The sequence below is a fragment of the Myodes glareolus genome, chromosome 1, assembly GCF_982192425.1.
Source record: "Myodes glareolus chromosome 1, mMyoGla1.1, whole genome shotgun sequence".
Classification (NCBI taxonomy): Eukaryota; Metazoa; Chordata; class Mammalia; order Rodentia; family Cricetidae; genus Myodes; species Myodes glareolus.
In genome coordinates this window covers 73,090,043-73,101,835 of record NC_142026.1, presented here as the reverse complement: position 1 = coordinate 73,101,835, position 11,793 = coordinate 73,090,043, and positions in this window count along the sequence as shown.

The window sequence follows — 11,793 nt, the reverse complement described above, 5'->3', positions numbered from 1 at the left end:
GAAATGAGAGTTCCACTTCCCAAACAATTACAGCTTGTGTCAAATGAAAAAAAAAAACACTAGGACACTATCCCCTCTATTCTATTTTGCATTTTTCATGCCAGTTCTGTAAAATACAACTTTGTTTTTGTGTGTGTGTGTGGGGGGTGTCTGTCTGTCTATCAATTTGAAACTGGAACTTGCTAAGTACCCTCAACTTGCAATATTCTTGCTTCAACCTCCCCAGAGTTAAGGTGACAAGGACTGTGAGAATCCAGAAGATGGAATTTTATTTGAATTCTCTTTAATCCAAATACCCTTCAAGAATTCCCTTCAAGAAGAATGCAACAGAGAAGTTTTCGACTGCCATGTGACTTGAAAGTTTTAGGCAACATAAAAAAAATCAATTGCATGAAGGTGGATATACCTCTAAATTTGTGCCAGTCATGTTTGGTTCTATCCTAAATCTCTGGGCTGTCCAGCCTCTGGGTCTGGCTCTCCAGGCAGTGTTAGGGGTGGACTCCCTCTTGTGGTATGGGTCTCCAGCTGGATCAGTTGTTGGTTGGCCACTCCCACATTTCATATCAACATTCCTTCACCATATCTTGTAAGAAGAGCAAATTTTAGGTGAAAGGTTATGTGGCTGGTTCATCTAGCAATCCCTCCACTGGTGTTGCCTAGTTAGAGAACATGACTGGTTCAGGCTTTGAATCCTCCATCACCAGGATTCTTAGGAGTTTCCATTGCACTAGGTTTCAGACTCATCCCAGAGATGCCCCTCATCCCATTTGTCTTTCCCAGTACTTTCTCAAACCAATCTCCACCTGATCTCTCCTGTTCTCATGCCCAATTCCCCATCTAGACGCTCTTGGTGTGGGAAGTCCATCTGTCTATCTGTTGTTTTTATTGGTTAATGAATAAAGAACTGCTTTGAGCCTATAACAGAGCAGGGCAGGGTGGATCAGAGTTAGATGGGAAGGACTAGACAGAATACTGGGAGAAAGAAGGGCAGTGTCAGGGAGATGCCATGGAGCCACTGCCTGAGTCAGACATGCTGAAAATTTGATGGTAATCCACTACCATGTGGAGATAGACAGATTAATAGAAATGGGTTAAATTCAAGTTAACCAATAAGAAGATAGACCTAATGGGCCAAGCAGTGATTTAATTAATACAGTTTCTGTGTGATTATTTCACGTCTAAGATAGCTGGGTGACCAGGAACAAAGCAAGCCCTCTCTCCAACACCCTCCCCCACATATGCCTGTGTTATAATCTATTCGCCCTTCCCAGCAAGATTTATGCATGTCCCCCTTGGACCCTCCCCATTACTTAGCTTCTTTGGGTGTATAAATTGCATCATGGTTATCCTTTACTTTATGGCTAATATCCACTTATAAGTGAGTTTATACCATATTTTTCTTCCTAGGTCTGGGTTACCTCAATCAGGATGGATGATCTTTTCAAGTTCCATCCATTTGCTAGTAAATTTCATGTTTTATACATTCATAAAATATTTTGATCATATTCACTACTGACTTACTTCTCTAACTCCTCCAACAACCTGGCATCTTAGCAAATCTACATCAGCTCCTTTTAGGTCTCAGGAAGCAGTACCTAAAAGAGGCAATATAAAAACCTAAGAGCCAGAGAATGGAGAAGTATGCTGTGAGGGACTGGCCACTGTACATGTCATGGCTATTGCACATGTAAACTCATAGAAACTGTGATTACCTCCTGGTGAATCAATAAAAGTGAATATGTCACTGTATCCAGGATTTGTCAGCTTACAATTTTTCAGGCACATAATCAACAGTGCTGTAACTGAACAATGTAGCTCCATTCTTATTGCTTGAGAAGGTGACCCCTGAATGGATATGGCAGTTCTGGAGTCTCAGCAAATGTAGAGACATGTCAATATTCTCTCCCTCTCTCTTTCTCTTTCTCTCTCTCTCTCTCTCTCTCTCTCTCTCTCTCTCTCTCTCTCTCTATATATATATATATATATATATATATATATATATATATATATATGCAAAAAATATATATTTGCATATATATGCAAAAAAGAATATGTACATTTATTCTACTTGAGAGGTTCCAAAAAAATCTTATGCTACTCTGGTTTGCAAAATAACTAACAGGAATTTTGTTTCCCCTTACGAGCTCTCAATACACTGGTTCCTATGTGAATAAAGGTGCACAGCTATTGTTTTGAGTATTTTGTTATTTTTAATTTGGATCTTTGCAAACATCTGATAATTATGCAAAATGATTTGATCCATATTACTGATTAAGCCTATGATAATTCCTCTCTCACTTATGGTGATGAAACTTTCTTTGAGAGACCAGGGTGTCATGAACCCTTAATTCCTATTTAAAGAAAAAATTTCAACCATTCTCTGGTTGCTAGCTGTGGGAATCCATGCAAATGCTATGAATGGAAGAGAAACAAACCACAAGAGGCAATTAGGAAACACAGTTCTGTACAACTTAGTTAGCCTGGATGTTACAAACTTCTTCAGTCTAATCCCAAGCAGATTATCTTAAGCACACTAAAAACAGCATACTTTGAGGGAAAATAGTTTCCTAGAATAATACAGTCCCCAGTGTAAAATAAGCATAATGACATCAAAACTCAGTACAAAATACAGATCTTTTTACCTAGGATACAGACTCTAGAGATAGGCTACCTATATTAGCTTGAGGCTGATTATATTTTTAAGTTAACTAACAAAGTATAAATTTTTATGGCATATTTATACATATGTGTCATATTATGTATATTAAAATGACAAAGAAAACCAATAGCTTATCTTTTTTTCAAAGTTTATTAAATTATGAAAGTTTCCATTTCAGTCCCTCCTCCCAACACCCTAATAACTTATCTTTTATTATGACCCCTGAAACTTGTAGATGGCTGTGCTATAGAAAGAAAGGAAGCATAAGTAGGGTGGAGAATAAAGAATGGTGGATAATAGAATCCATGTAATAGGAAAGTAGAAGAGACAACCAACTAGGAGAAGGAAGAAAACCAGAAGGGTCAGGGCAGGCTGTGACCTGAAGTCTTCCAAAAACAAATTCAGCCAATTTTCAGGCACTTCAGTCCAAGTGATCTAAACCACTATGCAGAAACAAACAGTCATCTTCGAAACTTTACATTAAACCCTTCCAGGCCTCAGAGAACAACTCAAAAGAGGGCCAGTGAAAAGAATGTAAGAGCTAGATGATAGGAAGGAATACTGTAAGAAGCTGGTCTCTGAATAGAACAAGGCTATTAGGCAAATGATGTCACAGCAGCTGTGATTACCTAGTGGATCAACAAATATGAAAATGCAACTGTATCCATGGTATGCTGATGACTAAAAGTCCTTGCTGATTATTCTCGTCATCAATGTAGCTGATAAAATGGTGATACTTGCTTCAAGATACATTAGGCAAATATAAAAGAAGGGTTATCTTTGTATTTCTTCAGTGTGCACTTTAATTTAAATGCCAACTTGTCAGACTCTAGAATCACTTCAAGGTAGAGTTTGAGAGTTTGTTGAAAGAACAGAGAGTTGTTATATGTGCATATCAGGGTAGATTTTTCCTTTTTGGTATAATGGTTTGAAGATACTTGCCCAATATTTAGGGAGAAGCATCATTTCCTAAGAAGGATGTCCTTAAATGTTTAAGAGTGAAGTAAAAATACTGAGTGCACTTCTTTATCTCTGATTTTTAATCATATATCCAAATTGACCAACAGTCTCTCAGTGGCAATCTTTGTACTTCATCCACAATAATGTAACTATAAATCAAATCATTCTTCCTTAAAAACAAAAATAATGATGAAAATGTATAGACAAGTGTGGTATTGAACACCTGCCTTATCAGCATTGGGCACTATGGAGGAGATACAACTCAACTTTGAGGCCAGTCTGTGCTTAATGAATAAATTCTGGTATAACCTAGGTTGTGTAATAAAGACTGCCAGGGAAAAGTAAAAATACTTTTAAGGTGAAAAGAGAAACATGAATTTAACCACCACTAGACACTCTCAGGAAATCCCTCCTTTCATTTCAGAAATTTAAGCAGAAGGATTCTTTGTTTCTTCTAAGTGTCCACAGAAGACCAACTAAGTATTCAAAAAGACACTTTAGTTTGCATTTGAAGTAACAAATAAAGAAATGTGTAGACATAAATTGAGACCTCACACATCCAGTATGTCCTAATGTGTCACAATCACCTGTTGTTTTAAATGCACAAAGCTAACTGGACTGAGGCCATATCAGAATCTGGGCCCACAGGACACCACATTCTAGTGTCTCCGTGAATCCTTAATCAAAGTGAGTTAGCAAGGAAGAAAAGGCTCCCACACAAGCTAGATTGTCTATTACGAGAAACACTAGCTTCTTTTAGTTACAGTCCAGGATAGTCTAATATTCTTAGCATTCTGCTAATGTGACTGTAACTGTGTCTGGAGTGGTGAGGGTTGGCTGCTTCTATTCAATCCATGACATATTACCTGGGTTTCATGGTGATGAAAATTATGGAAAAAAGAGACTGAAGGACTAAATACCAAATGGAAATCCTCAACACTTTGTTTATTTTGAAAATAAAAATGTGGTGTGATATACAGGCAAACCTGATAACTAGAACAAATTAAAAAATGGCAGGCAGTTAGGCTGAAAAAAAGAAGTAAATAGATGATGCATAGAAGAAAGATGTGTGATGAATAAATGGTTGAAAGATAGATCAATAAATCACAAATGCATAGATAACTGACTGACATCAGTTGATTGATAGAATAAAGAGGCTAAATAAAAAATAACTGGTAGTTTGATCGCTCTATATATATGATAGACAAATGATATGTACATACATAGAAGCATAGATATATGAAAGACAGATGATGATTGATAGATATTAAATATATAATAGCAGATAGAAAGATAAATAATTATAGATCACAGTGATATACATAGTTGATGTGTTCAAACTTATGGGCACACTGAAGATGTTCAGAGCATTAAGTACATAAATAAAAATATTTTAGAGCTATAACACAAGGAAGTTAATAGCACACCCAGAAGGACTAGATGACAAGGAGGACACAAACTGCTGGTTATACTTAATACAAGAGAAAAATATGAAGAATCACTAAAATAAGCTTATTCAGTGAGACAATCAATAAGATTGACAAACACTTATCCAAATTAACTAAAACATAGAGAGCATATTCCAACTGAGAAATAAGACATGAAAGGGATGGTGATGCCTCCAGAAGTTCCTTTATTATACAGTAATGTTTTGACTATCCTGGGTGTTTTGTTTTTCCATATGAAGTTGAATTGTTTTTTCAAGGTCTGTGAAGAATTGTGTAGGGATTTTGATGGGGATTGCATTGAATCTATTGATTGATTTTCGTAGGATTGCCATTTTTCCTATACTGATCCTACTTATCCAAGCATGGGAGATCTTAATATTTTCTGGTATGTTCTTCAATTTCTTTCTTCAAAGACTTAAAGTTCTTGATGAATAGGTCTTCCACTTCTTTGGTTAGTGTTACCCAAAGAAATTTTATGTTATTTGTGGCTATTGTGGTGGTCTTTCCCTGATTCCTTTCTTGGCATCTTTATCATTTGTATATAGGAGGACTATTAATTTTTTTGAGTTGATCGTGTATCCTGCCATGTTGTTGAAGGTATTTATCAGCTGTAGGAGTTCCCTGGTAGAGCTTTTGGGATCACTTATATACTATTATATCATCTACAAATAAAAAAATGACTTCCTCCTTTCCAATTTAAATCGTCTTGATCTCCTTTTGTTGTCTTATGGCTATAGCCAGAACTTCAAGAACTATGTTGAAGAAATATGGAGAGAGTGGACAGCCTTGTCTTGTTCCTGATTTTAGTGGAATCACTTTGAGTTTCTCTCCATGTAATTTGGTGTTGGTTGTCGATTGATTTAGGTAGACATTATGAAGTTAATAAGAAATCTGGCTTTGGAGAAATTCCCAGGAATCCACAAGGATGACCCCAGCTAAGACCTTATTCAATAGAGGAGAGGGTGCCCGAACTGGCCTTGCTCTATAGTCAGGCTGATCTTAAATATCACCACAGGACCTTCATCTAGCAACTGATGGAAAGAGTGGCAGAGAACTGCTGTGGTGCACAGAACTGAGCTCCCATAGTCCAGTTGAAGAGTGGGAATAATGAGAATATGAACAAGGAGGTCAAGACCATGATGGGTTCACCCACTGAAACAGTATACCTGAACTAATGGGAACTTACCAACACCAGTTAGACTGGGAAAGAACAAGTATAGGACCAAACTAGTTCCTCTAATTGTGGTTGACTGTTGCATGTTTGGGACAGACTGAGGGGCCACTGGTAGTGGCACCAGGATTTATTGGCTTTTTTGGGAACCTATTCGCCTTGGAGGGATGCCTTACCCAGTCTATATATAGGGAGGGCCTTGGACCTTCCCCAAAACAATGTTTCTTACCCTCTCTGAAGAATGAATAGGGGTGGGGTGGGGTATGTAGACAAAATGGGAGGAGGGAAGGGACTGGAACTTGGATTGGTATGTATAATGAAAAAAATAGTTGTTTTCTTTTTATTATTATTATTATTATTATTATTATTATTATTATTAAAATTCCACCTTCTCCCTACCTCCAATTTCCCTCCCTCTCGCCCTACTCCCCTCCCCCTCCCTCTCCAGTTCAATGAGCAGTCAGGGTTTTCTTCCCTGTGGGAAGTCCAAGGTCCTCCCCCCTCCATCCAGGTCCAGGAAGGTGCTCACCCAAACAGACTAGGCTCCCACAAAGTCAGTACATGCAGTAGGATCAAAACCCAGTGCCATTGTCCTTGGCTTTTCAGTTAGCCCTCATTGTCCACCATGTTCAGAGAATCTGGTTTGCTTTTTTAAAATATAAAAAAGGCAAAAAAAAGAGAAATAAGACATGATCTTGGGGTATTAAAACAGAAAAGAGGAAATCAAAAGAATAATAAGGATGTAATTTAAAAACCTGTGCAACAACAAATTGAAAATCTAAATAAAATGGATAACTTTCTCCAATTATTATAAAAGGTAAATCAAGATTATATAAAGAGTTAAAACATACATATAAACCCTAGTAAAAATCAAAGCAATCAATAAAACATCTCTGTAGGGAGAGAAAGCCTCAAGCCAGATGGACTTAGCACATAATTCTACCAGAATTTCAAAGAGTTTGTGCCAATATTACTCAAGTTATTTCACAAAACATAAAAAGGAAATATATTTTATACATCTTTTTAAATTTTTATTTAAATATTTTTTCATCTTAAATTTTTTATTGATTTTACATGCCAACAACACTTCCCTTCCCCCTTCTCCTCCAATTCCTCTTCACTTCCTCACTAACCCATCACCATCCATACTCAGAAAATGTAAATGGTAGTCAACAAAGCTGGGCACATCAAGTCGAGGCAGGACCAAGTCCATCTGCACTGCATCAAGGCTGAGCACAGCATGCCACCATAGGGAAGGGACTTTAAAAAGTCTGTTCATGTACTAGGGATAAATTCTGGTACCACTAAACTGAACTCAACAAGTGGAATATAGTGTGAGGCCATAGCTATCCTATAGAAAGACCCAACAAGAAAAATATATCGCAAACCCATTAGTTTTATAAAATAGGGTGCAAAAATGATCAATAAAATGCTTACAAGCTGAATCCAGAAAACAAAAAAAGATTAGTCACTATGATCATTCAGACTCCATCTTAGGAGGTATACTTCATTATATGTAAAACAATAAAAGTAATTCATCATATACGCAAAGAGAAAAGCCACATGATCACCTCATAGGATGCAGAAGAACTCCTTGGCAAAATCAAAAACCCTTTCACAATAAAAGTTCTGGAGAGTTTAGGGAATACAAGACCAAACTTAACAGAACAAAGTCAGCTTAGAGCAAGTTCATAGACAATATCAATTCAAATATATAGAAATGCAAAGAATTTCCATTAAAAATAGAACAAACAAACTTATTCAATATATACTTGAAATCTTAGCTAGAGCAATAACACAAGTGAAAGAGAGCAAGATAAAAACCTGAAAGAAAGAAATTAAGACATCTATATTTGCAAATAATATTATAGCATAAATAAATGATCCAAAAAATCCACAGATCCCAGGTCCAAGGAGAGATCCCCAGATTGTTCTCTGAACAGAGGAGAGGGTGCCTGAACTGGCCTTGGCAAATAACCATACTGATGAATATTTTGCTTATCACCATAGATCCTTCAACTGGCGATGGATGGAGATGGAGACGGAGACCCACATTGGAACACTGGACTTAACTCCCTAGGTCCAAACGAGAAGCAGAAGGAAAGAGAACGTGAACAAGGAAGGCAAGATCAGAGGGAACCTTCATCCGACGATGGACGGCGATACAGACAGAAACCCACATTGGAGCACCTGACTGAATCCCCCAAGGTCCAAATGAGGAGCAGAAGGAGGAAGAACATGAAAAAGGAAATCAGGACCGTGAGGGGTGCGATCACCCACTGATACAAGGGGACTGATCTAATGAGAGTTCACCAAGGTCAGTTGACTGGGACTGAGTGAGCACGTGATCCAGCCAGATTCTCTGAATGAGGCCGGATTCTCTGAATGTGGCTGGCCCGGAGTCTTTCTGAAAAGTCATTGACAATGACACTGGGACTTGTTTCCTCTGCATACACTGGATTTTTGGGATCCAGTCTGTTTGGATGCTCACCTTCCTTGACCTGGAGGGAGGGGAGAGGAGCTTGAACTACCCACAGGATGGGAAACCCTGACTGCTCTTGGGGATGGAGAGGGAGGAGGGAAGGGAGTGGGGGGAGTGGGAGGGGGTTGGGAGGAGGGGCGGAAATGGAGACTTTTGTATTTTAATAAACTTTGAGGAAAAAAAATCACCTTCTATCAAAAAAAAATCCACAGGCAAACTCCTACAATTAGTAAACACTGTCATTAAAATAGCTGAATATGATATTAACTCACAAAACTCAGTAGTCCAATTCAAAACAAAATGACAAATGGACTAAGAAAGAAATCAGGGAAACAACACCTTTCAGGATAGCATCAAATAATATAAAATTCCATTGATTATCTCTAACAAAGAAAGTAAAAGACTTATATGACAAAAGCATCAAATCATTGAATAAAGAAGTTGAAGAACTATCAAAAGATAGAGGATCATTCATGCTCATGAATCAGTAGAAATAGCATAGTAATAATGACCTTCCTACAAACAGTAAACTATAGAATCCCATCTATGCAATCCCATCAAAATTACAACACAATTCTACACAGATCATAAAACGACTATTTCAGCTTCATATGCAAACACAAACAAAGAAATAGCAAAATAGCTAAAACTATCATGAACAATAAGAACTGCTTGAGGTCTCACCATTCCCAATTTCAAACTATAGTATAGATCTATAGTAATAAACATAGCATGATGTTGGCACAAAGGCAGACAACTTTATCAAAGGAATCAAATTGATGATCCAGACATAATTCTAGACACCTCTGTATATCTAATTTTTGCTACAGAACCCTGAAACATTCACTGGAAGAAAGAGAGTATCTATCTTCAACAAATGGTTTTGCTCAAACTGGACAGCTGTATGTAGAAGAATACAAATAGCTTCGTACTTATCAATTAGCACAAAACTCACCTCTAAATTATTCAAAGACCATAAAATAAAGCCAGGTACACTGAATGTGATATAAGAGAAAGCAGGGCATACATTTGAACTCATTGACATAGAAGATGACATTCTGAACAGAACACATATAGCACAGACACTGTTATCAAAAATTAATAAGTTGATTATTTGTTCCTTTGATGACCAATTTCTTGATTCTGTGTATAGTAGGCTATAGTTTTGTCTTGTTGACCATATCCTTTGCTTTACAGAAGCTTTTTAGTTTCAGAATGTCCCATTTATTAATTTTTTTCTCTCAGTGTCTATACTATTGGAGTTATATTTAAGAAGTAGTCTCTGTGCCAGTATGTTCAAGTATACTCTCCACTTTCTTTTCTATGAGGTTAAATGTGACTGACTTTATGTTGAGGTCTCTGATCCATTTGAACTGGAGTTTTGTACATGGTGATAGATTTGGTGATGGTGATCTAAATATTTTCATTCTTCTATATGTTGATATCTAGTTATGCCACCACCATTTGTTAAATATGCTTTTATTTTTCCAACTGATATTTTTTTCCTCTTTGTCAAAAATTAGATGTTTGAATAATCCAATAAAAAATGGAGTACAGAACTAAACAGAGAACTTTCAACAGAGGAATCTCATATGGCATAAAGACACCTAAGTAAATGTTCAAGATACTTACTTATCATAGAAATGCAAATCAAAAAACTCTGAGAGTCTATCTTACATCTGTAAGAATGGACAAGATCAAATACACTGATAACAATTTATGCAGAAAAGACTATGTGTTAAAGGGAACACTCCTGCATTTCTGGTGGGAGTGCAAGCTGGTACATCCCCTTTGGATGTCAGTATGGAAATTTCTCAGAAAATTAACAAACAACCTTCCTCAAGACTCAGCAATACCTCTTTTGGGTATATTTCCAAAGAATACTCAATTACGCCACCAGGACAAGTGCTCAACTATGTTCATAACATCATTGTTTGTCATAGCCAGAACCTGGAAACAACCTAAATGCTCCTTGAACAAAGAATAAATAAGAAAAATGTGGTACGTTTACACAGTGGAGTACTACAGATAGGAGAAAAATAGTGACATTTTGAAATTTGCAGGCAAATGGATGGAGCTAGAAAACATCATATTGAGTGAGGTAACCCAGACCCAGAAAGACAATTATCATATGTACTCACTCATAAATGGCTTTTAAATATAAAGCAAAGAAAACCAGCCTAAAAGTCACAATGCCAGACAACCTAGACAACAATGAGAACCCTCAGAGAAACATACATGCATCTAATCTACATGGGAAATAGAAAAAGACAAGATCTCCTGAGTAAATTGGGAGCATGGGGACTTTCAGGGATTGTTGAAGGGGAGGGAAGAGGCAGGGTAGGGAGCAGAAAAAATGTAGAGCTCAATAAAAATCAATAAAAAATTAATAAGTGTGACCTGATGAATCTAATAACTATCAGTAAAGAAAAGGACACCATCATTCAGACAAGGTATTAGCTTTAGAGAATGTAAATGGGTATTTACTAACAACATATGTGCTGGATGACTAATATCAAAAATATATAAAGAATAAAAAAACTAGATATAAACCCAAACAGACATATTTGAAAATGGTATGCAGATATAAACAGAGAATTCATGAAACAGTTAAATATCTAAAAAACACTTAGAGATATTATCAGCATACATAGACCACAGGGATATGAAACTCATATTGGCAAAGGTAAATAAACCAAGAGACAACTCATGTTCCTAAGGAAATGAGTCAAAATAAACACTCATGTGTTGCTGGTGGAAGGAAAACTTGAACAGTCACTACAGATTTAGTGTGTTAGTTACTCAGGAAGGTGAGAATCATTATACCACAAGATACAGCTCTATCACTATTGTAGGGCATATGTCCAAAGGAAGTGTTATAATATCACAGACATGCTGACTTGGTATGTAGTAGCTAGAATTTGGAAATAACATTTATGTTCCTCAACAGAAGTTTAGATAAAGAAAATACGTTTTTTTTTACAAAATGAATGATTATTTGACTTAAAAAATGGAGCATCACAAAATTTGAAAGTAAGTGGATGTAACTAGAGAGCAGGCAAACTTAAGAGAA